A 27,093-nucleotide genomic window follows, 5' to 3' on the forward strand; every position below is an offset into this window, starting at 1 on the left:
GGTTAGCTTATCCATTATTGGTATCTTGTGTTTGCTTGGCTACATTCTTGAATTTCTTAGTGCACAAAGTACACTACTAATTCTACTTTACACCCTCCATAAATCCTGCGTGATGTTGGAAGATAGGGTGGCTCTCTTATGCTGCATTCACACCGGGCGCGATCAGACGCCACAAATTTGCGGGGGTCGCGTGGCGACCGACGTGCCTCCTTCGCCAGGTCTGTCACTCTGCTTTTGCTGCGAAAATTCGCCCCAGTGCGTCATCAAATAGGAGGAGCTTCCATAGGAGGAGCTTCCGCTCACCGGCTAAGGTTGTCAGTCAAGTTAACATGACGGACCTTAATCACACGGAGCGAGTTGTTGTGGAAAGCTGACAAACGTCATGAGACATTCCCAATACAGGGAGTATCATTATTTACTGCAGGAGCTGCATCTGGATGACGGCTGCTTTCAGCGGTCCTTCTGTCTCTGCGGGACCCAGTTTAAGGACCTCCTGTCCCGTTCACGCACACACATGTAAACAATAAAAAAAAAAAAAAAAAAGAAACTCTGCTGCCTGCTGTGGGGCTGCTCCTTGCTCTTCCCTCAAAAAACTCTGTCATAATTGTGTTTAGAAACCAGTCACCATTTGTTTTATTATACATCTGTGTAGTTAATTAATAAAATATTCTCCACAGACGATTCACTCACGCGCGCACGTAAAAAAAAAGAATGAAACTCCACTGCTAGCTATGGGGCTGCTCCTCGCTCTTTCCCAAAAAACTCTGTCATAATTGTGTTTAGAAACCAGCTACCGTTTGCTTTATTATACATCTGTGTAGTTAATAAGTAAAATAATCTCCATGGATGATTCGCTTGCGCGCGCACGTAAAATAAAAAGAGAAAAAACCTCCGCTCCCGCTCCTGCGGGGCTGCTGCTCGCTCCAAAAACTCTGTCATAATTGTGAAATAAAGGACAAAAGAGACATAAGTCCTGCTCACAGGCTGCTACCAGAGACAGGACATGTTCACATCTTCAGTCAAACTCCAGACATCTCCACGTCACTACATATTCAGTCCCTGATTGGTCACTGCGGCGCGACGAGACGAAAAAGTTCAGATTTTTCAACTTGGGGAGGAGGGCAACGCGACGTGATGTGACGCAGTATCGCAACACAAACGCGCCAATTGCTCAAAATCGCTTCACTTGCATCGCTTCACTCACGTCGCTTCACTCGCGTCCATCGTGTCGCGCTGCATGACTTGGTGCCAAAACGTGTCCTTACATAGGGATTACATGGCAACCTGTCGCTGCAGTCACTCGCGTCGCTCCCGGTGTGAACGCAGCATTAGAGAGCCATGTCCGTAAGTTAGAGCAGGTTCTTAGCTCAGTGGAGTTAGATGTTACGGGCACTCCAGATGAGGTTAGTGTTGGGCTGGCAAGCGAGTCCATTAGCATCAGCTTAGAAATGCCGGCTGTGGAGGACGGCTTTTGGACTGTGGCTAGGCAGAGGAAGCCTTGGTGCCCGGTTGTAGCACCCCGATCACACTCGCCAGTGCGAACTGTGAATCAGTTCTCCCCCTTGGATTTGCCAGATGTGAATTCTCTGAGCCCACAAGTGACTTCCACTCCTGTCTCCAGGCCGAAACACCGGACTTTAGTGATAGAGTATTCTATCACCCGCAAAGTCAGGTTACAGAAGTCGGCTGACGTTAAATGTATTCCTGGGGCCAGAGCTCCCGACATTGCATCTCATCTTAGGGTGCTGACGCTGCAGAAGGGAAGACAGACGAAGGAACATGACATGAGATATAGTCACATAGTTATTTACGTTGGCACCAATGATATCAGGATGAAGCACTCAGAGGTCACAAAAATGGACATAGAGAGGACTGGTGACCTTGCCAGAAAGATGTGTCGGCATCGATTAATAGTCTCTGGTCCCCTCCCCTCCCGGGGTACTGATGAGGTGTTTAGCAGGCTGACATTGTTAAATAGGTGGCTGGTGCAGTTTTGTAGACAGCAAGGCTTTAGCTTTATTGATAACTGGCCTTTGTTCTGGGGCCGCCATGGCTTGCCGATGACGGACGGCCTCCATCCTACTCGGGAAGGCGCCACCATCTTGTCTGCGAACATAGATAGAGCTCTACAGGGAGGGTAACATTAGGAATCTACAGCAGGCCATGGAGCAGGTGATTAGAGACCCTGCAAGGCTTATGACAAATGTGGGTGTGGAATCCAATAGCTTAGCGGGGAATTTAGTGCAGAAAATCCACTATGGTGATAGTGCAGTTTATTTGCCAGGGAGGGAATTTCAACAAGTTGAGACTGTGGCCTGCTTCCGTAGTCGTGTCCATAAAAATCATAGAGGAATTTGCTTTCCAAACTTAATACCCATTACTATATTGGATGATGTTGAAATTGAGGATGACCCAGTGGTTGTTCCAGCAATAGCAAAGATTTTGTGTCTGCTACCTACAACGCGCTTGGAATGTCTTAAACCTAAACCTACTTCTAGGCATCTTATATATGCTACTCTGGAACCACCCCTAAACCTAAACAGTTCAACTGTCAACCCCACTGAGGTCCTTAGACTGGGTCTCATTAACATAAGATCACTGTCCTCAAAATCATTGTTGATCAATGATCTAATTATTAATCAACACTTAGATATGATTGGGTTATGTGAAACCTGGCTTAAACCTACAGCTGTCCTCCCCTTAAATGAGGCCTGCCCACCAGCTTATACATTTAGTCACGTCTCTCGTGATGCAAAGCAAGGCGGGGGTGTTGCTCTTATTTATAAATCTAGGTATAGCTTATTAGCTGTTGGGGGTTACAAATATCACTCGTTTGAGCATCTGATTCTCCGCTCTGCTCAGGATATTACACATTGCCAAGGTCAGAAGAATAAAAATCAGTCGTATTACATTGTCACTGTATATAGGCCTCCTGGCCCATATTCTGAATTCTTAGATGAATTTGGTGCATTCATCTCTAACTTGTCAACTAGTGTAGATAACATTCTGATCATTGGTGACTTTAACATTCATAAAAATAAGCCTTCTGATCCCCTCTGCAAATCATTTATGGAAATTGTGGATGCATTAGGATTTCGGCAATGCATTCGGGATTCGACGCACATTATTGGAAATACCCTGGATCTGGTTCTCGCACATGGTATTGCTGTCATGAATATTGACATCATGCCTCTTACATCAGTGGTGTCTGATCACTCACTCTCCCTTTACAGCACAAGATTTCCTGGATTAGTTTGGGAAGAAAATAGAAGACATCAGGTTAAATATATCCCGGCATGCCTTATCCCAGCCACTACACCCTGCTATTGAGGTGGGCACCACTACTGAGGTATTACCTAGATTTACAGAATTTAATAGTATTTCAGTAGGCATGCTGACAAAACTCGTAATGTCAACAAAAAGCACAACCTGTTTATTTGATCCTATACCATCAAAACTGTTTAAGGACCTGTGGCCCACTCTTGGGCCGACTGTGCTGGAAATTATTAATCTTTCTTTAACTTCTGGATCTGTTCCTAAATGTTTCAAATCTGCAGTGATTAAACCATTACTCAAGAAACCTAATCTTGACCCTAGTGTATTGACAAACTATCAGCCGATATCAAATCTATCATTTTTCTCTAAAATTCTGGAAAAAGTGGTGTCACGGCAGCTTGCACACTATCTTACTGAGAATAATCTCTTTGAGCCACTGCAGTCTGCTTTTAGAAAATATCATTCCACAGAGATGGCTCTCACTAAAGTGGTGAATAATCTTCTGCTTACAATGGATTCGGACACCACTATGGTTCTGTTGCTGTTAGATCTCAGTGCTGCATTTGATACAGTGGATCATCATATTCTACTTGACAGGCTGGAAAATCATTTTGGGATTACTGGGAGTGCCCTTGCATGGCTGACGTCATATTTGACCAGTCGTTCTCACTGTGTTTTGTACAGTAACACTACTTCTAACCTTAGTGACTTGAAATTTGGGGTTCCACAGGAGTCTGTCTTAGGCCCCTTGCTTTTCTCCCTTTATGTAGCACCCCTTGGGCACATATTGCGGTGTTTTGGGATTACCTTTCACTGCTATGCAAATGATACTCAGTTATACATGCCGATAACTGCTGGTAATCTCGTTCACATAAAATCCTTAGATTGCCTTGCAGCAGTGAGAAGTTGGATGTCTAGAAACTTCCTACTTTTAAACTCTGATAAGACTGAAATGATGGTTCTTGGTCCAGTGAGACATCGGTATCAATTTGACCAGTTAACGCTCAGCCTCAGCTCGTGTGTCATACATCACACTGACAAAGTGAGGAACCTTGGGGTAATCTCCACATTAGAAATATTACTAGGACTGCTTTCTTCCACCTGCGAAATATAGCGAAGATTCATCCCATCTTGTCTATGGCTGATGCTGAGACCCTGATCCATGCATTTATCTCTTCTAGATTGGACTACTGCAATGTTCTATTTTCTGGTTTACCGCAGTCTAGCATTAGGGGTCTCCAATTGGTTCAAAATGCTGCAGCCAGACTTTTGACATGAAGCAGAAAGTTCGACCACATTACACCCATTTTGGCATCCCTTCACTGGCTTCCTGTCCCAGTGAGATTACGTACCAGCCCGGGCTTTACGTTCTCAGGGTGCAGGACTACTTTGTGTCCCTAAGGTGAATAAGAAGACTGCGGGTCACAGAGCTTTCTCTTATCATGCCCCTGTTCTTTGGAATGATCTCCCTGCATCAATAAAACAGTCAGATTCTGTGGAGATTTTCAAGTCCAGACTTAAGATGCACTTATTTTCCCTTTCATATGGCTAGCATACTGGTACAGTTTTGTTTTACGCTTTTTACTCTTTTAATTCATTTATTAGTAATTGGAGCAGGCTGCGACCTCAACTTTACCTAAATTCTTGGTCTTTTAGTGAAGTTTAGGGCTAGTGGCCTGCGATGACCTTAGTATTTCTCTGTTTTTCTTGCTGTTTAATGCTGGCAAATTATACAGTATTTTTTGTCTTTCTAATGCCTGATTCTGTTTTTTCTCTCTGTTTAAGGTGCAGCTCCATCCAGAGATGGGAGTTGTATTCGTGTTGGCAATCCTCCTGTCCTGTGCGCCAATAGCATTTCTTGTATATTCATCCGTGAATTGTTCTGTGAATTGTTCTGTAATTTATGTTTGTAGCATGGCCCAAACAGAGGGTCACCCCTTTGAGTCTGGTCTGCTTGAGGTTTCTTCCTCAGAGGGAGTTTTTCCTTACCACTTTTGCTCTGGGGGTTGATAAAGTTAGACTTACCTGTGTGAGGCGCTTTGAGCCCCCTTGGCGGATTTTCATTGTCAGGAAAATGGCCGAGTGACTGCCGCTTTGCTGCATTAAAATTTTTTCAGAAACTGTGAGAGACAGCCAGGTGGAAACCATTCGGAGACTTCAGATGGCTTTCGGTGAAGATCTTATGGGCATCACACAGATTAAGGAGCATTACAACCGGATTAAAGACGGCCCACAGTGGCTGAGGGCGCTCCGCGCTTTGAGCGGCCATGGACAGGCTGAAACAACCAGATCATTTCCAAAGTGAAGGCTGTGTTGATCCGGGACATCGTCTGACTACCAGAGAAATGGCAAGAGAGGTGGACATAGCACTTTTTCGGCACATTACACTGTTACAGGAGATTTTGTAATGAAAGACGTGCGGCGGAATTCGCGCGTCAGGACGGAGCCACTAATGGCGCAGAACAAAAAGCACCTCCGTGTTGGAAGTCTCACGGGACATGCCCAGCTCTTCCACCATTCGGAAGATTCAGACGGCTTTGGGTGGCTTTTCACTCGAGTGAGTATCCGAGAAATTGTCGAAGAGCTGAACATGTCACATGTCCTGTGAGACCAACACAGAGGTGCTTTCGTTCCGCACCATTAGCGGCTCCGTGGCGAATTCCTCCACTCCTGTTTTCATGACAAAATCTCCTTTAACAGTGGAATGTGCCGGGAACGTGCTATGTCCACCTTTTCTGCCATTTCTCTGCTAGTCAGACGACGTCCCGGATCAACACAGCATTCAGTTTGGAAATGATCTGGTCATTTCAGCCTGTTGATCGCCGCTCGGAGCGCGGGGCGCCCTCCGCCATTGTGCGCCGTCTTTAAACCGCCTGTACCACTCCTTAATCTGTGTGATGCCCATAAAATCGTCCCTGAAACCCATCTGAATTTTCCGAATGGTGTCCACCTGGCTGTCTCTCACAGTTTCTGGAAAAATTTGATGCAGTGCTGCTCCAGCTGTTCAGACATTTTCCTCACAATGAAAATCCGACGAGGGGGGAGGACCAGTGCTCACTCAAAGCCTGCTCACAGGCGAATGACGCAACCGACAGGCGTGAAAAAACTCACGCATGCGCACGAAGGTTCAAACTTGGCTGATGCAATCACACGTGATTCAAATCCATAAGGTTATTGCAAAAAATAAAAAGGTCCGATACTTTTCTAACAGACCTCGTAAGTTAGCCAAATTAACACCTTTTAAATTGAGGTCTGTGCAGCTGCTTACTTTCAAATTTTAAACATTTTTTTTATTTTGCAGTGTTTTACAGTGTAAAATATTAAGCCTGACTGCAGCTTTCTCCACACAACCACAGACACTGAGCACAGCACAAATATTTACATGTCCCATGTTTGTTTGTTTGTTTTCAAACACATTAATTTTTGATAAAAATTACTCTAATGAAACCACTCTTTTGTCTCTCTTTTAAAAAAAATTCAATAAATAATCATTAGCATCATTGTTGTCATTTCAACTTTTCAGTCACTCTGCTGTCTGATTGGCTATCCCAAAACATCATGGCTACCCAAACCTCAAGCTAAAACATACAGCTGCCCTGATACCAACATTTTTTATATGGTCATGTATGTATTTTTCAGTTTGATGCGCAGAAGGAAAACTGTCATACAGGCCATACGATAAGGCTCACTTTGGGCAGTAAAGCTGCTGGCAGCAGGCTTTATTCAGTCCCAAGGCCCTCACTTTGAGACCCTTGCTGTAGAGTGATTAAAAACTTACAGGTGAAGAAATCATTTAATACTACATATGTAACAGTACTCAAGGGTTTGAAGACAGCAAGTTATGCCACTCTGACATTTTAGCCCAGTGAGCCTCACCTTCACCCAAATTATTGACCTCTGACTGACGTTGCTAGGGCAATTCTGGAATCAAAAAGGGGTTTCCCATATTTGGCACGAATCAGGTTGAAAATCAAATTCTTTGACTTTGACTTTGACCTTTGCATTTGGCATTTAAGATCAATCCAGTTTCTACTGACATACCAAGTTTGGGAGAAATTAACAAAAGGACCTGGGAGGAGTTGGTCAACAAACAGGAAGATCTGACCTTCACCTTAATGATTAACCTTTAGCAAATTTTACATTGGTGGACAGTTTTGGAACCCACCTCCCTATGTGTGTCAATTTGGTGTAAATCAGACTGAAAAACTTAAATTTTGACCTTTCAGTTCAAAACAAACCCTGTAAGAGCATGTCTGGAGTTGACCATCATCCACATATGAAGTCTGGTGAAAATCACACAACGTATCTGCAAGAAGTCAGGAACAAAAATTCAGATATTACTGAAATTATAGTATGATGATTATCTAACAGGTGGCTAAATGTTTGCAGCCTGTGCACTGTGAGACATTCATGCATGTTTTGACACCTGCAGGCCTCGGCCAGGTGATACTGTTGGAGGGGAAACTGTGTTTGTGTAGTGCGTGTGAGACGCCGGCTGCTGGTCGCGACGGCAGATGGATTCAGCATCCAGTCCGTGAGCACAGACCATCACTCTCTCCTGGCTGATGGATGGAGGTCAGAGAGGAGCGGGGCTCTCCTGCCCACCCACAGATGACTTTATTAGGGAGAGTAGGCGTCGTGCCACAGACTGCGTTACCAGTGCAGCACTCAGATTCTAGGAAAGATTCATGGTTGCCCTTTACAGGAATGTGGTCAGGCAGCGAGAACAGTGCATGCGTGTGTGCAAAAGTTGTTTGTGTATGTGCCAAATTTGACCGTGTCTTATGTGGACGGACAGATCTCCCCGTTCGTCTTAAAGCTGGATTGAGAGCTGACGCTGCCTTAAGGAGAGCCATGAAAAGCAATCACGGTTTATCTTGTAAAAAGTTGCGACGAATGAAGCAAAGAACCAGCATGAGGAAGGAACACGGGCCTGAGCAGCTTTATTACTGCCAGAGATTTACGCTCTGCTTTATTCCCAACTGTCACTCGTAAAACTAAAGGAGAATAGAGCAGAAGAGAGGGAGGGATGATATATATGAGTGTGGTCCTATATGATAATCAAACCCCAACAGGAAATCAGTTTGGATTTGACAGGGAGGAAAATGTCATCACACAGCTGGATGCTGTGACGCTGAACTCCTCACTTCACCTTCAGTCAGTTTGTCACTTTAACCCTTAACTTTCTTTCCAAACAAGCTTTTTCTTCATTGTTGTCATTGTCTTCTTCTTCTTCTACTTTCTTCTTCTTCTTGTTCTGCTTTTTCTTCTTTGGAAACACAATAATAGACTGTTGAATAACTGCACACTGTAATTACTGTGAAATTATTCATTCTTCTTCTACATAACATAACATCATTTTTCTCATTCGCACATGTGGTGGTGAAGATGTATCCTCGGATGATCTTGTTGTGAAGAAAAAGACGGGGGGAGGAAACCCTTGATGACAAGAGGAGGAATTTGAAGAACTGTCCTGAGGAGTGTTTCTGAGAAAATAGATAAGATAAACTAATGGGGGAGTTCAACAAGGCATTCGGATAGATCAACCCGTCTGATAAACCAAAAGATGGAGTGGTGGTGGTTGGCGGGGGTGGGGGTGGGGTGGGTCAGTGCACGTTTGTGTGAGAGGTAGTCAGTTTCAGGAGATGCAGATGGCAGGTTTTGTGTACAAGATTGTTGTCAGATTGTGGTATCGTATGTGAGCAAGCGAGACACCACGAAGTACTAAGAGTCATATGAGCTGTGCATGAGCACAAGCACGAGATTGGGGCTGTTGTGCAGCAGCGGTTTGCTCTACAGGCCCATCTCTCTCTCTCTCTCTCGGACTGCATTGTAAAATCGCACTGATCTGACCTGACAAGGCGTTGAGTCTTATCCCCGCAGTGCAAGCTTAGGGTTTGACGCCAGCGGCGGTGGAGGATACGAACAGCGGATAAGATGAGGGAGAGGCAAAGATCCTCTGCTTCATCGCTAGCATTAAGAAATGGGAGAAATCTAAAGTGTAAAATCGGCCTCTCTTGCGATCAGTTGGGATTTAGCGCCGGTTTGTGGCAGTTGGCAACGGCGCTGAGTTCTCCATCCTGACAGGGTAATCACCAAGGGGCTTAGCGCCACAGGAGGAACAGTACCTCCCACTTCCTCTGATCTCATCTCATGGATGATCTGGACAAAGTACACATCCACATCGACCATATCTGCTGCAGCGACGCAGCCGACGAGAGACAGGAGGATGACAGAGCGAGGCCTGAGAGAAACCGCTTACAAGTCCGATGCGCTGACAGCGAGGTGCAGGCGTGAAAAAATGTTTGTTTCTTATATCTGTGAACGTGTGTTGTTGCTTCATGTGCGTGTCCTTTACGCCGCTTTAGACTGTAGTCATCTATATGTACAGTGCAGCATATGACCAGCGCACACGGAAATCGTATGTTCATAAATGCAAAGAAACACCATGCAAGCTCTAGGGAGGGGTCAGCTCTAATCTGCCACAGGTTTAACAATCTAAAATCCCTCCTGTTCCCATTAAGCATCCTAAATAATAAAGCTGTATCTCTGACACATGCAGATGAAGCGACGCAGCAGTAAAACAGATCAAAAGATGGGTACGTCTGCTACTACAGTAATCTGCCTCAACAAAGATGAGAGGCTTTTATCTGGACTAAATTAACTGGTTGATCTGCAGTCTGTCATCAGCCACAGGATCTGAAAGCCTAAGGTAATGCTGTGCTGCACAAATGCATTTCAAACATAAAACATTATAAAACAGTCGGTGGTCTGCTTTTATCAGATGACAGAATTATACAGGGGTAAACATATTTAAACTCTTTCCATCTACATAATTTTTTAAATAATTGCTTTTGTAGCACATGTTCCAAAAAGTTGTCGTATGCTTTGGGGTGTGGAAGAGGGTTTTGACTGGTGATGTTCAAAAACTTAAAATACCTGATGCAAAAATTTGGTTAAACTTAGAAATGCAATTTAGCATAAATTCTTTCAGAGGACTCACAATTCCTTGTCTCTCAGAATCCAGCCTCATACACAGTCCTAAACAAAACAATCACCACAAACTAATCGGATGCAGGCACATCCTTTAAAAGCTTCAGTGTCTCTGTCACCTTTCGCTGTTTTTCAGTTCTCCACCTGACGCTCCCTCCACCATTCCAATGCCACCAACTGGCTGCAGGAGATGGGCTCCACCCTCTGCCTTCTCCGTCAGGAGGATTCAAGATCATCTTGGCTCATCCCACTGCCCCGACAGAGAGTAAAACCAAATCCGATTTATAACTCTGGAATCACTTATGTAATAAATAATTTTTCATTAACCCACTGAGTCTTCTGGTAGACATTAAAATTCATCTGCAGTCTTAAAAATGTAAGGAAATACAACTTCAGGATAGTCTTTCTTACAGCTCAAAATGCTGTTAAACAACTCGTTTACCTAATCTTTTATAATTAATTTATTACCAGTCGATCTGGTCATGCACTTTAGATAATGACCGAAAGAATAAGATCACAGATACAAGCAGCAGAATCAGATTACTCCATCGGGTATTTGGCATTACACTCCTGGACAAGGTGAGAATCTTGACTTTCCGGGAGGGTCTTAGATCCGCTGCTCATCTCATGAAAAGGAGCCAGCCATTCATTCATTCACAGTGATCTGGACCCAAATAAGTGATAGAAAATGAATGAATGAATGAATGAATGAATGAACTTGACTTCAATATGCAAAACATATCATAATGACTGGAGTTAAAGCAAAGAAATACATTCACATAAATTTAGGAAGGCATTTGTTTTATATGGTATTTGATTTTTTTTTACTTGTATCATTTTTAGTTTGTTGTCAAATTATTCCAAACACAGAAAATAATAGGTTTATCTCTTCAAAGGAACAATTTTGCCATTCCTGAAGCATAGTACGGGGTCAAAAGTCAAAACAGGTTATCATTTTCCAGGGGGGAAAAAAGGTCAAATGGAAGAAACTGAAACTTGGGGACTCTGAGTAATTTAAGGTTGAAATTCTCCCTGTGGAGATTACTGAGATGCGCTGAGGAGTAGTTGCACTGGAGCAAAAGATCAAAACAGGTCATTTTAGTCATTTTCAGTGAAAATTGTTCAACTGAATCAAACACAAATTTGGGTTCCCTGACAAGTTTAAGGGCAAAATCTTCTCTGTAGACTCAGTAATTAATAAGATGGAGTGAATAGCAGCGTAATTGGGGTCAAAGGTAAACACAGGCATTTTGAGTTAAACTTCAGCAAAACTGTTCAACTCCCAAGTGCGCACATCAGCATGGCATAGAAAATAACACCCCATGTGATAAATGTTATTATTAGGTGTTTATGTGGATAACAGCAAAAACCTAAATAAATTTATTGAGCTGATAACGGATGTTTGCTCAGAGAGAAAGGTGCATCATGTGATCCACCACATTGCTTTTTCCACTAACTTGGCTGCATTCAATTCAAAAATGAATCAGTTAATGATATATGGTGGAAATGGATTATGTTTCCAGTACAGTACTTTTGTTTCTGTTTTGTCATCTCTGGCCAATCCAACACTCTGCACACTTTGCACTCACTGGAACCCAGGTCCTTTCAAGTTGAGCAGCTGTACTTTTGTAAATGTTCTTTCAGCTGCTTTGGGGTTTTAACAACATAAATATGGATCTCCTCCTCACACAAAGTCTTTATGCAGGTTTGGTGTATTTCATCCACAGGTGAGCATACTTTAACTTTTGTGTCTGTCTGCCTATCTGTGTGCATGCGCACATGCACCTGTGCATACCTCTGTGCATCTCACTGCTTGGAATAGCATCTCTGTAGCACCACACAATGTGCTTTAGGAGTGAATGTGGGAAATATAGCATCAGTTGCATTGTAGAAATTGTGAACATGATCAAAATGCTGCATTCCCGTCTGATCTCACCAAGATACACGCTCATACGCTCGTAACACAGGTAGGTGTGCACTTGCAGTAATACGACTTGCATTTCTGTACAATTCTTGTTAAACACACGTTTGTATCGCATCGTGTAATGAGCGGGCGGCTTTCCGTGTAGTGAAGAATGGTTTCATTGGGGTAAAAGGTCAAAACAGGCATTTTTAGTCATTTTCAGGGAACGTTGTTGAGTTGGATCAAAAAGAAAGTTGGGGTCTCTTGTTAACTTGTTAAGGGCAAAATCTTCTCTATGGACTCAGTAGGTACCAAAGGTGGGATATCAAGTCACTGGCAAGTCATGAATCTGTAAGTCCCAAGTCAAGTCTCAAGTCAGCTTTTAAACAATTGATGGTCATTATGACTTGAGACTTGACTTGGGACTTACAGATTCATGACTTGATGGTGACTTCATCCCACCTCTGGTAGGTACTGAGAGTAATTTTATTGGGTTAAAGATCCAAACAGGTATTTTGATTTACATTTCAGGAAAGTTGTTCAGTTGGGTCAAACAGAAACTTTGGGTCTCTCAGTCATTTAAAACCAGCACCTGTTTTTTATCCTTAGTGGTTAGTAAGATCTGAGTTATGGGTGAATTTTGTTGTTGTTGTTGGCTTTGGTCATCACCATGGTGACACTTTAGTTTCTGACAAAATGTGCCATTAGATTTTACAGACATTCATACCTTGCAAATATTATAGTTGATATATAGTGAAGTGTGTTTAATTTGCTTGTTTTAGTCAGATCGTTGAATTAGATGGGTTGATATGAGCAGGCTGTGCAAAACATCTGGTCGGTACCACTGCTGACCTGTCCAGGTTTTCTTTGTATCTGTCTATCTTTTCAATTTTCCCTGACTGCACTGTAACCTGAGATTGAGATTTTCTCTCTCTCTCTCGCCCTATCTGTCCTGTGCTTCACTGGTCGTCTGAATCTGTTAAGTACAGTCTCACTCCTCTCTGTCTCGGCCCGTGATAAGCAGCACAGTCTCTGCCTCACACATGCATTCTCATATAACCCGAGCATTACTTTGCATCATTGAGGTTCACTTTTCCTGATAAGCACACTGAGAGACCATTCTCTCCGCTGTTCGTCAGGGAGGAGGAACTCCCGTGCTCAAAGGGGCTTTTGGCTATCTAAGGCATGGCAACCATTTTTATGGTGCTGCCTGTTGCACTTAGCGGTGTGTCGCCAGGTTTTCATGTCGGGCACGAGCATAAGAGAGAGTGAGAAAAAAAAAACATTGTAAAAACAGTCAGGGGTAATTATGTGGTTGTAAAAAGGCTTGTCCTCAAAGCTGGAAAGCTATTAGAGAGTGGGTCCTTTTTACATGTGTAAATCATTGAAGGACGAGGCTGCACGCACTCACACAGCCACATGACGCAGCCTCTGGGTGTGACCTCTGCCCTGTAGGAGCCGTTAATACGCCCAAATGAGTGCCCAACAACTTGAAAATATCAAGTGGCTGACTGCACAACAATCATGACATCTGCCCCAGACCGTTCAATTAGATCCGCATTAGATCCTGTCTCCATGTGTCACTGTGATTCCCAAAACAGGGTGTTCATTGGAGGTCAAGGGGGACACACAAAATAGATACTAACAATATCATAACATTTAGTTTACAATGTGAAAAACAAATTTAAAAGTTAACATTCAATGTAATTCAAATTCAACTGCATATAGACAAGTTTAAAAATAGGGTTTTCCTGATACCAGAAATGTAGCAGTTGGTAACACAATCTGTGAAATTAAGTGATTTTTGGTACCAAAACCTGTGATATTACATGATTCTCTATACCAAATTCAGTCCCACTGTTAAAAAAAATCATTAATGAAATGGAGGTCAAATAGAGGTGTGGTTTACTATATATATATATATATATATATATATATATATATATATATATATATATATATATATATATAATTTCTTTCCACATTAAATCAAATATTCACAACAGAGCAAGAATCTGCTGTACAGAGGTTAGTTAAACTTAGTGCCAGTTTGTTGATATCTAGTCAAAACTGACTATAAAATTATGGTGGAAAAGCCAAAAGAAATTAGTTTTAATATTATCATGTTGTGCTCCAAATGATCTGACTAGTAGACATCAGAATGACGATGAGCTGCTACAGCAATGCCTTCCATGAGCAGCTGGATGAAGAAGACATCTGGTAAATGAAGTAATGAAGCTTTTAATTAATCAAGCCTGGGAGTTACAGCGTCAACACCACATGACACTTAAATGAGACATGGTTTCATCTCATAATTTCTAACATTTCTCTGTGGCGTTTTTCTTTGGTCAGCTTTCATTTTTATGACCAACCATAGCATTGCTTCACGGTTAGCTGTCCCTGATTCCACTCTAGGTGCTCGAGAAATGCTGTGAAGCACTGTTCATGAGACAGACAGGCAAGATTCATGCCAAGCTGCCAGACATGATAGACACATTTGCAAATGTTTTTTGCAAATCAGTTGTTGGCCGTTGATCATCCACTTCAAATGCAAAGTACTGATCACCATGTATTTAAGGAAGTGAGTCTTTATTTGTATGTTTAGCGGTTGAAATGTGCTACAAATTCATGAGCCAAACATCAGCTCAGTTCAGACAGGGAGTTCAGGCATGTGGCAGCTGCTGCTCTGGCCTGTTTCAGGTCTGCCAGCAGTGGAGATCCTTAGCTCAGACTCCATTTTTTTATGAGAAGTAAAGAAAAATGAAATCAAGACAGCAAGAAGAGTTCCCCTGTATGATGAACTGTGGCAGACATCACCCAACCCTAATGCAAAATATTTGTACCACTTTTTATGCAACCAAGCCTGAGTCTGTGAAAAGATCACTTCAAAAAGTGTTAATTATTTAAACACCAAATGAGTAAGATGGTTCTCCTGGAAAAAAAAAAGATTAAAAAAACCTCATATGTGATCTTTTTCTGATGCATATTCGGGACCAGGTCATGGCGGCACTTTTTTTTTGTTAAAGATTTTCTGTTTTATTGCCGTCCTGCAATTTTATATACTGTATTATTTTTTACGTACATGTATTTTACTGCAGAATAAATCAAATAAAGTCAGGTATTTACTGTGTAGAGGGAAAAAAGTGAAAGTGCAGCATCAAAAATATTTAGCTTTTAAACACGATGGAGTAACAAATAGTCTCTCTCTCTCTTTCATGTGTATCTATCTATCTATCTATCTATCTATCTTGAATTTGAATTGAATTGAATTTATTAGATGCCCATGCAACAAAATTTCACTCATATGCTTGTACAACAACAAAACTCATAAACAAAGTATTCAAAGAAAAAAGACAGTAAGAAAAATAAACAATGTACACGGTGCCTAGGCAGAAGCAAAGCTTATCAACGGCTACACCTCTCCATGAAATCAAATGAAACCAGGCATATGTGCCTGTTCATAAACGATCATTTCTAAACAAAATCTGAAAAACAGCAGCTCATAATTACAATGAAAAGAAAACAAATATTTCCCAACAGCTGCCAAGACCAGCTGGTTACCATCTACATATTTCAGTAGAAAAGGTTCAAGTATTTCACCTTCATACAACACAACTCAACCACTTTCCTCTAATTTATATCTGGAGAATACCATTTCTTTGTATAAATATTTGAACCGGTTGATATCTGGACATTGCTTGAGTTTCTCATGTAGATTATTTCATTTTTTAGGACCACAAATGGGGACACAGAAGCATTTCCTGGTTGTCCTAGTGCCAGTAACTTAAAATGATAGTAACCCCTTAAATTATACATTCCTTCTGTTTGTGTAAAATATTCTTGAATTCTAACTGGTAATTGCTTATTTTTCGCTTTATACATCAATTGAACAGTTGAATACTTGACCAAGCAGCTTCTTCCACACTTCCCTATCATCGGCCAAGTCCTCTGACTCTTCTTGGGGGGTCTCAACATGCTTGGAAGACCTTTATAGGGAGTCAACTAGGGGGCATCCTCACCAGATATCCAAACCACCTCAGCTATCATCTTTTGATGTAAAGCAGCAGCAGCTCTTCTCCAAGATAGCTGAGCTTCTCACACTGCCTCAGTCTAAGCCAACATATGCTATGGAGGAATCTCATTTCTGCCACTTGGATCCCTGACCTTGCTCTTTTGGTCATTACTCAAAGTTCATGACCATAGGTGAGGATAGGAGTGTAAATGGACTGGTAAATTGAGAGTCTCTCCTTCTGGCTCAGCATTATCTTCACCACAACAGCTCCGTACGGCATCTGCAGAACCTCTAACACAGCCATAATTCATCTGTCAATCTCACACTTCACATTATCCACCTTGTGAACAAGACCTCAAGATACTTGAACTCCACTGTTCGGGCAATGACGCTCTACTGAACCAGATGGGGAAAGCCAGCCATTTCTGAGAGAATTGAAGGTGCTGATCTTCATCCCAGTCACTTCACGCTCAACCTTGAACCTGCCCAGGGTTGTGCATTGTTTTTGTAAATATCATTTTATGATATACAGTCTCTGTATTACGGAACTTGTTCCCATGCTTGACTGTTTCAAAAAGGAAACATAAATCACAGTATACTGTAATATCAAATTGCAATACTTGCGGAGATGTAGTTCTTAAGGATCGTGATACATATTGTGTATTTGCACCCAAGAATTATGATATGTATTGTCCCCACCATAGTGTTGATGTGAGGTACATACACAATTCTCCTCTGTGAATACTTTGCTCTTATAAAGTATTTGTTCGCATAAAGTTTTTGTGTGCTTATCTATGAAGTAATCAAACAAGCACAATCTGATGACGGTCATTTCTCTCTGTGTTTGTGTTGCGATACCTGCCTTTTTTGGCTGGAAATTGTCACTGTCTCTGTCTAATCAGATTGGGAGAACACCAGCGGCTAATGCAGCCTGCTGCCATCAAGTCGTCCATTAAAAGCAGCGCTGATCTGATTGCTGGAGTTTATTGGAAAATGGAGCAAGCAGAGGCAGGGCCAAGCTCCCTGTGTTCCCCTTACTGTATCTCTTTTCACTGAGCGAACACTGGGAAGTGCTTTGGCCTTTACCTAGTTAGCACCCTTATCAGTCACAGTCAGTTTGGGGTCACTTTGGACAAAGACCTAGAGGGAGATGTTTAATGTAATTTCTTTGACAGGAAATGGGACTTTGGATGCGATTAGGTTCTTGTGGGACAGGTAGAGGAGATGTGAAGGGCTGTTTGGACTTTGTTTTAAAGCTATATGAATTGTAGACTTCATATCGCCTCATCAAACGTGTTCGCTGTGAATTCAAATGGAAACACATCACTTAACATCAAAGAGTCAGAAGTGCTCAGCTGTCAGTGCAAATGTTCCTGACATGTTTGAACTTAGAGGGATTTTTTTATGTAAAATATAATGGTATTTAGTGGTTGAAAGGGGCTTTCACAACAAGATGTTACAACAGAGCAGTGGTCTCCAAACTATTCCAGAAAGGGCCGAGAGGGTGCAGGTTTTCTTTGCAGCCACTGACATCAGCAGGTGATTTCACTAATTAACATCACTTGAAGCAGGTGGGATGAGTTCATCAGTGAAATCACCTGCTGGAGTCAGTGGCTGCAAAGAAAACCTGCACCCTCTCAGCCCTTTCTGGAATAGTTTGGAGACCACTGCAATAGAGAAATAGGAAACTCATGCCACAAAATATACATTAATCTATTGGTTCGTCATATTGTCAAGAAAAGTACAAAATTTTCATTATGGGAGCATGAATTTATTCTAATTCATTCCGTGACGGCTGCACGAAATTAAAAGTGCAGCGGGGAGGTGGGGGGGGGGGGGGGGTTATGGTTATAGTTAGAGATGGGGGTAGGAGTAGGGTTAGTAATAGTGAGTTAAAAAAAAAAAAACCCCGTCATGAAAATTTGAATCATTTTGTGACAGAAGGACGAAAAAAAAAAAAACGTGAGATTGGGCTGGAATGTCACATAAAGGTTTATATAACATCAAATTGAAATAAAATCTTTTAAGATGCATACTGAGCAAAACATCCAGTGCAACACTAAAAATATGGCAATATCTGTGGTTATGCATTCTATTTATTTTGAACATTGATTCTTTCAAAACATATTGAGACATTTTAAGAGCTTTTGTTTTTGTGCCAAAAAAGTACTCCTTCCCCTTTATTTTACTGTTTTGCAAACCGCTCATTGGCAAATCCTTTAGAAGCTAGACAAGGCATATGTTGTATTTCTAGTCGTCTTACAACCCCAATTCCAATGAAGTTGGGACGTGTGTAAAATTTTAATAAAAACAGAATACAATGATTTGCAAATCCTCTTCAACCTACAGTGGGGTAAAAAGTATTTAGTCAGTCCCTGATTGTGCAAGTTCTCCTACTTAGAGAGATGAGAGAGGTCTGTAATTTTCATCATTGGTACACTTCAACTATGAGAGACAAAATGAGAAAAAAAATTCCAGGAAATCACATTGTAGGATTTTTAAAGAATTTATTTGTAAATTATGGTGGAAAATAAGTATTTGGTCAATAACAAACAAGCAAGATTTCTGGCTCTCACAGACCTGTAACTTCTTCTTTAAGAAGCTGTTCTGTCATCCACCTGTTACCTGTATTAATGGCATCTGTTGGAACTTATTATCTGTATAAAAGGCACCTGTCCACAGCCTCAAACAGTCAGACTCCAAACTCAACCATGGCCAAGACCAAAGAGCTGTTGAAGGACACCAGGAAGAAAAATGTAGATGTGCACCAGGCTGGGAAGAGTGAATCTACAATCGGCAAGCAGGTTGGTGTGAATAAATCAACTGTGGGAGAAATTGTAAGAAAATGGAAGACATACAAGACCATTGATAATGTCCCTGGATCTGGGGCTTCACGCAAGATGTCATCCTGTGGGGTCAAAATGATCATGAGAACGGTGAACAAAAATCCCACAACTACACGGAGGGACATGATGAAGGACCTGCAGAGAGCTGGGACCAAAGTAACAAAGGCTACACATTACACTGAGAGGGACTGAAATCCTGCAATGCCAGGCGTGTCCCCCTGCTTAAGCCAGTCCATGTCCAGGCCCATCTGAAGTTTGCCAGAGAGCATATGGACGATCCAGAAGAGGATTGGGAGAATATGATGTGGTCAGATGAAACCAAAATAGAACTTTTTAGTAAAAACTCAACTTGTCATTTTTGAAAGAAGAAAAATGCTGAGTTGCTTCCCAAGAACACCATATCTACTATGAAGCATGGGGGTGGAAACATCATGCTTTGGGGCTGTTTTTCTGCAAAGGGGACAGGACGACTGATCCATGTTAAGGGAGGAATGAACGGGACCACGTATCATGAGATTTTAAGCCAAAACCTCCTTCCATCAGTGAGAGCATTGAAGATGCAACGTGGCTGGGTCTTCCAGCATGACAACGATCCCAAACACACTGCTTGGGCAACGAAGGAGTGGCTCCGTAAAAAGCATTTCAAGGACCTGGAGTGGCCTAGCTAGTCTCCAGACCTCAACCCCATAGAAAATTTGTGGAGGGAGTTGAAAATCCATGTTGCCCAGTGACAGCCCCAAAACACTGCTCTAGAGGAGATCTGCATGGAGGAATGGACCAAAATACCAGCTACAGTGTGTGCAAACCTGGTGAAGACTTACAGGGAATGTTTGACCTCTGTCATTGCCAACAAAGATTATGTTACAAAGTATTGAGTTGAACTTTTGTTATTGCCCAAATACTTATTTTCCACCATAACTTACAAATACGAGGTCTGTCCGTAAAGTATCGTACCTTTTTATTTTTTTCAAAAACTATATGGATTTCATTCATATGTTTTTACGTCAGACATGCTTGAACCCTCGTGCGCATGCGTGAGTTTTTCCACGCCTGTCGGTGACGTCATTCGCCTGTGAGCACGCCTTGTGGAAGGAGTGGTCCCGCCCCCTCATCGGATTTTCATTGTCTGGAAATGGCGGAATGAAAAGGACTTTTTTTCCATCAGAATTTTTTCAGAAGCTGTTAGAGACTGGCACCTGGAAACCATTCAAAAAATTTATCTGGCTTTCAGTGAAAGTTTTACGGGCTTCACAGAGAATAAGGACTTTAACTACAGGTTAAAGCTCTCCACAAGTTCTTTTATACTCACTCGACTGGTAAGCACTGAAAGCCGAGATAGACATGTCCCAACTTGTCCTCTAACACGCCGAAACGGAGGTGTTCCTTTGTCTCGCTTCATCAGCGAATCGGTCGTGACGCGCGAAGCCTCCGCGCGGCTTTCCATGACAAAATCTCTTGTTAAAAGTGAAATCTGCCGGAAAATGGCTAATGTCCAGGTCTTGTGATAACCAGAGAAAGAGCACACGACGGTCTCGTATCCACAGAGCCATCAGCTTAGAAATGATCCAGTGGTTTGTGCCGCGTCGTCGCAGCTCGCAGCGCGGCGCACCGACCGTCCTTTAAAGGGGTCCTTAAACCTGTAGTTAAAGTCCTTATTCTCTGTGAAGCCCGTAAAATTTTCACTGAAAGCCAGATAAATTTTTTGAATGGTTTCCAGGTGCCAGTCTCTAACAGCTTCTGAAAAAATTCTGATGGAAAAAAAGTCCTTTTCATTCCGCCATTTCCAGACAATGAAAATCCGACGAGGGGGCGGGACCACTCCTTCCACAAGGCGTGCTCACAGGCAAATGACGTCACCGACAGGCGTGGAAAAACTCACGCATGCGCACGAGGGTTCAAGCATGTCTGACGTAAAAACATATGAATGAAATCCATATAGTTTTTGAAAAAAATAAAAAGGTACGATACTTTACGGACAGACCTCGTAAATTCTTTAAAAATCCTACAATGTGATTTCCTGGAATTTTGTCTCTCATAATTGAAGTGTACCAATGATGAAAATTACAGACCTCTCTCATTTTTTTAAGTAGGAGAATCAGGGACAATCAGGGACTGACTAAATGCATTTTACCCAATTTATCAATTGAATACACCATAAAGACAAGGTATTTAATGTTCAAACTGATAAACTTTGTTGTTTTTGTGCAAATATTTGCTCATTTTGAAATGGATGCCTGCAACACGTTTCAAAAAAGCTGGGACAGTGCTTTGTTTACCACTGTGTTACATCACATTTCCTTCTAACAACACTCAAGAAGCGTTTGGGAACTGGGGACACTAATTGTTGAAGCATTGTAGGTGGAATTCTTTCCCATTCTTGCTTGATGTATGACTTCAGTTATTCAACAGTCTGGGGTCTCCGTTGTCGTATTTTGCTCTTCATAATGCACCACACATTTTCAATGTGTGACAGGTCTGGACTGCAAGCAGGCCAGTCTAGTACCCACACTCTTTTACTACGAACCCACGCTGTTGTAACACGTGCAGAATGTGGCTTGGCATTGTCTTGCTGAAATAAGCAGGGACGTCCCTGATAAAGATGTTAGTTGAACGGCAGCATGTTCATCCATCCATCCATCCATCCATTTTCTTCCGCTTTATCCGGAGTCAGGTCGCGGGGGCAGCAGCTCAAGCAAAGCCGCCCAGACCACCCGATCCACACACACCTCCCCCAGCTCCCCCGGAGGAGCTGGGGGACCTGGATGTACCTTTCAGCATTGATGGTGCCATCACAGATGTGTAAGTTGCCCATGCCATGGGCACTAACACACCCCCATACCATCACAGATGCTGGCTATTGAACTTTGCACTGGTAACAATCTGGATGGTCTATTTCCTCTTTTGTCCGGAGGACATGACGTCCATGATTTCCAAAAACAATTTGAAATGTGTACTCATGAGACCACTGCACACTTTTCCACTTGGCATCTGTGCATTTAAAATGAGCTCGGGCCCAGAGAGGGCGGCGGCGTTTCTGGATGTTGTTGATGTATGCTGGATGTATAGCTTTGGGTTTGCATGGTAGAGTTTTATCTTGCACTTGTAGATGTAGCAATGAACTGTGTTAACTGACAATGGTTTTCTGAAGTGTTCCTGAGCCCACACGGTAAGATCCTTTACACATGATGTCGGTTTTTAATGCAGTGCCGCCTGAGGGATCGAAGGCCACGGGCATTCAATGTTGGTTTTCGGCCTTGTCCCTTACGTGTAGAAAGTTCTCCAGATTCTATGAATCTTCTGATTATATTATGGACTGTAGATGATGGAATCCCTAAATTCCTTGCAATTGAACATTGAGAAACATTGTTCTTAAACTGTTGGACTATTTAATCATGCAGTTGTTCACAAAGTGGTGATCCTTGCCCCATCTTTGCTTATGAACGGCTGAGCCTTTTGGGGATGCTCCTTTTATACCCAATCATGACACGCACGTGTTTCCAATTAGGTGTACTTGAGCATTCATGAACTTTCCCAGTCTTTTGTTGCCCCGTCCCAACTTTTTTGAAACATGTTGCAGGCATCCATCTCAAAATGTGCAAATATTTTCACAAAAACAACAAAGTCTATTAGTTTGAACATGAAATATCTTGTCTTTGTGATGTATTCAATTGAATAGAGGTTGAAGAGGTTTTGCAAATCATTGTATTCCTTTGTTATTTACATTTTACACAATGTCCCAACTTCATTGGAATTGGGGTTGTATATAATTACCTCCACCAAGGAGGTTATGTTTTCGGTCACATTTGTTTGTTTGTCTCTGTCTGTTTGTCTGTTTGTCAGCAGGATAAATCAAAAAGTTTTGAATGGATTTTTATGAAATTTTGTGGAGTGGTTGGAAATCAGAAGAGGAACAAGTGATTAAATTATAGTGGTGATCCGGATCACGATATGGATCCAGGAATTTTTTAAAGGATTCTTCACCATTGCGAGATAGGGGGAATTTTGATATTCTACTTTCTAACTCCACAAAAACAAGGCAGAAAGGCTTGAAAAACATGAGGGTGTAACATAGTCAAATGTTCTATCAAACAACAAAGTTTGGTGATGATCGGATCTGGATTCCAGATCTTGTGATCCAGAATATGCAAAAAATATAGGGAAAATAGAAAATGTGTGAGTGTGAGGTGACAAATGAAGCTAGAGATGCACAACTAACATGAAATTGTAGCTGAATCTGTACTGATTCAGAAAGGTGTCATCAGATTTGATGTAGCTTCAAATGTTATGGACCTAGATCCAGAAGAAATTAGACTTTTTTAGGTTCAATGATTCCACGGCGTGTAGATGTTATGGCGTCAGTAACCCCATGGCCTTTGCGGAGTTTTGCACTCTGAGTGCTTCTAGTTTATTTTAAATTCTCTATATACAGTCTATATACACCTTGACCACATACAGTATGTGATGAAACTGCATGCAGTGAAAGTGTTGAAGTTGTGGAGACATTCAGATATCTCGGCAGTGTTGTTCATGCTCTGCGTCCTGGCAGAGAGGTGCTTGGTGGTGATATTAATATCTCTGCAGGAGAATGAAGGTCCAAGTCTTTAGGGTCCTGGTGTTTCCTGTCTTACTGTATGGTTGTCACACTTGGATACCAACCTGCAGAGGTAGGACGAAGTCACCATCAAGTCACTCTCAAGTCATGAATCAGCAAGTCCAAAGTCAAGTCTCAAGTCATAATGACCACCAACTGTTTGCAAGCTGACTTGAGACTTGACTTGGGACTTGTTGATTCATAACTTGAGAATGACTTGATGGTGACTTCGACCCACCTCTGCAGGTTGATGACCTGAGAATGACTTGACAGTGACTTTGTCCCACCTCTGCTAACCTGTGACCTGAAACAAAGACTGATATCTTTGGTACTCGGTCTTTTCAAATAATGTTTGGGGACCACTGGAATGACTTTGTGCCAAATGACATTACTTACTGAGATTCAGATGAGGGGGCATCACTTGAATTTTGTGGGACCAACATTCTAGGCATGTGACACGTGGATGTGCTTGAAAGACTTTAAAACTAACAAGAAGACACACTTGTTCAATTAGCATCCCTGTATTCACTGAAGCGTGTCATTTGTGTTCTAACACTATGGCTTGCTGTGCTGTTGGTCAAACCATGCTGCCAGAATACAGGCAGTAAATTTTATTCATGAAGATGTTCCTTAGAAACAAACTCTAGTTGAAACTTGATCATGTCAAAATAGAAACTCATGTGAGATACATTCAATTAGGATGTCTGTTTCAAATATGCTGAAAATAAACATTAATTTTATTCATGAACTGTGACTGATGCATGATTGCAGAGATCAAGTGCAATTCTATGTCCCCTTTCTGGTCTTACAGCTAGCAGGGAATCATCTAAAGTGGACTGATGGCCAATGGACTGAAGCTAAATGAGGGGAATGTGGTGCATCTTGCATGTCCCTGTTAAAAGCCAAGCTGCCACATTCTCTACCAACTGCAAACATGCAGTGGAAGGCTGGCAAACATCTGTATGAGTTACAATAAGGTATGCAACCTTTTAATCTAAATGGTAATTCTAATCCAATTACATTTGTTCCGCAAATCTGATTAGTTAATCATGTGAGATTTCAGACCATAAAATATAGCATTGATGATGGCAAAATATTCAACCATTTCACATTTGATGTGTTACTCCGCCCCTAACTGCGTTGCTACACAGATGTCAATAATGGCGCTGTCAGTTGTGAGCGAGAGAAACTAGTGCAGCGATGATGATCCAGAAATGGATGAATTTAATCTATCATACGAAGCTTTGATACAGAATTACTCAATGCAGTTGACGAGATGGAGAACTCTGTGGATCTGCTCACAGAATTTCCAGTTTGGCATGAAGACGCTGTTGCTACGGTAAGCTTTGTCGGCCAAATTACTTACAGAAAAATAAACCGTGCAAATGATGGAATTGGATTAGAATGGGAATAACCTCCTTGTGTCTGATGATTTGCGGACGTTAATGCTGGATTACAGTCGCAAATATACATTTTAAAACTTAATTTGCGACTGTAAAATCCAGCATTAATGTCCGCAAATTATCAGACACAAAGGAGTTATTCCCTAATTGTAGTACTTTTGTGTCTGTTACTGAATCCTGTGCTAAATCATACGGCAGGAGTACGAAAGATCCTAAAACATGAACAATGTGAAAAATGAAGCTTGATATATATATATATATATATATATATATATATATATATATATATATATATATATATATATATATATATATATATATATATATACACACGAGGTCTGTTAGAAAAGTATCCAACCTTTTTATTTTTTGCAAAAACCTGATGGATTTGAATCACATGTGCTTGCATGAGCCACCTTGAACCTTTGTCCGCATGAGTGAATTTTTTCACGCCTGTCGATTGCGTCATTTGTTGGCAAACAGCCTCTGTGTGAGGATATGTGTTGTGCTATCGGCGGATTTTCATTGCAAGGAAAATGGCAGAACGACTGGAGCAGTGCTACTGCATCAAATTTTGCCAGAAACTGGGCGACAGCCAGGTGGAAACCATTCAGAAGATTCAGACGGCTTTCGGTGACGATGCTATGGGCATCACACAGATTAAGGAGCGGTACAACCGGTTTCAAGACGGACGCACAACGGTGGAGAGCGAGCCGCGCTCCGGGCAGCCATCAACATGCTGAAATGACCAGATCATTTCCAAAGTGAACGCTGTGGTGATGTGGGACCGTTGTGTGATTATCCAAGAAATTGCGGAAGAGGTGGACATCAGCACTTTTTCGGCACATTCCACTGTGACAGAAGATTTGGCCATGAAAAGAGTGGCGGTGAAATTCGTGCCGAAGCTGCTGACGGCGGAGCAAAAGCACCTTCGTGTTGAAGTCTCACAGGACATGCTGGACTCCGAAAAATGATGCCCACCTCATCCACAATTTCTCGGATAGTCACACGACTGAAAAGCCACCGAAAGTCGCCATGCAATGAAAATCTGCTGAGAGCACTACACACGTCTTTACACAAAGGCTGCTTGCCAGCAAATGACGCAATTGACAGGCGTGAAAAAATTCACGCATGCGCACGAAGGTTCAAGGTTGGCTCATGCAAGCACACGTGATTCAAGTCCATCAGGTTTTTGCAAAAAATAAAAAGGTTGGATACTTTTCTAACAGACCTCGTGTATATATATATATATATATATATATATATATATATATATATATATATATATATATATATATATATATATTTTTTTTTTTTTTTTTTTTTTTTAAACAAAATTTGACTGAGTAAAAACTACTGCATGCCTTAAGCAACAGCGGCCTAGTTTATTTAGCGCTCCATAAACATGAGTGATTTGTATGTACATGCATACCGATGAAGCTACAGAAGGACAGACAGACAGACGCCACATGTTGTGACATTATTCCTCCCTCAATCTTTGTTCTGACTGCAGGATAAAATGGATGTCCTGAGCAAAACATAGAACTAATCATTATATATATGTGTGTGTGTGTGTGTGTGTGTGTGTGTGTGTGTGTGTGTGTGTGTGTGTGTGTGTGTGTGTGTGTGTGTGTGTGTGTGTGTGTGTGTGTGCGTGCGCGCACAACTCCTACTAAATCCCACATCCCCCATTTCTATGACTTGCTGTGAAAGCTTTTGCCCCGCCCCCTCCCGCTGGCGGCCACCACTCTCCCAGCCTCCCCGCGATCTTATCACGCCTCGTCTGATTTCATTTGATCATTGGCAGCTAATCAGAGGCCAACATCTGGATGGTTCCCGTGGCAACCGGATGGACCAAGCATTTCGGTCCTGAAAAGGTGGGCTGAGGTCTGGTGGGACATCAATGAGGGAAAAACCCTGAGAGTGACAGCTTTGACAGACAGAGTAGAACACAGGCCTGCATTTCAATGTGTGTGCGTGTATGTGTGTGTCTCCTGAGCCGCTGCCCATCCACTGGACCTGGTGGGAAAGGGTGGAGTGGACGGTTGTTTGTTTGTATGCGTGAGCGA

Source organism: Thalassophryne amazonica, chromosome 3 (assembly GCF_902500255.1).
Source record: "Thalassophryne amazonica chromosome 3, fThaAma1.1, whole genome shotgun sequence".
Classification (NCBI taxonomy): Eukaryota; Metazoa; Chordata; class Actinopteri; order Batrachoidiformes; family Batrachoididae; genus Thalassophryne; species Thalassophryne amazonica.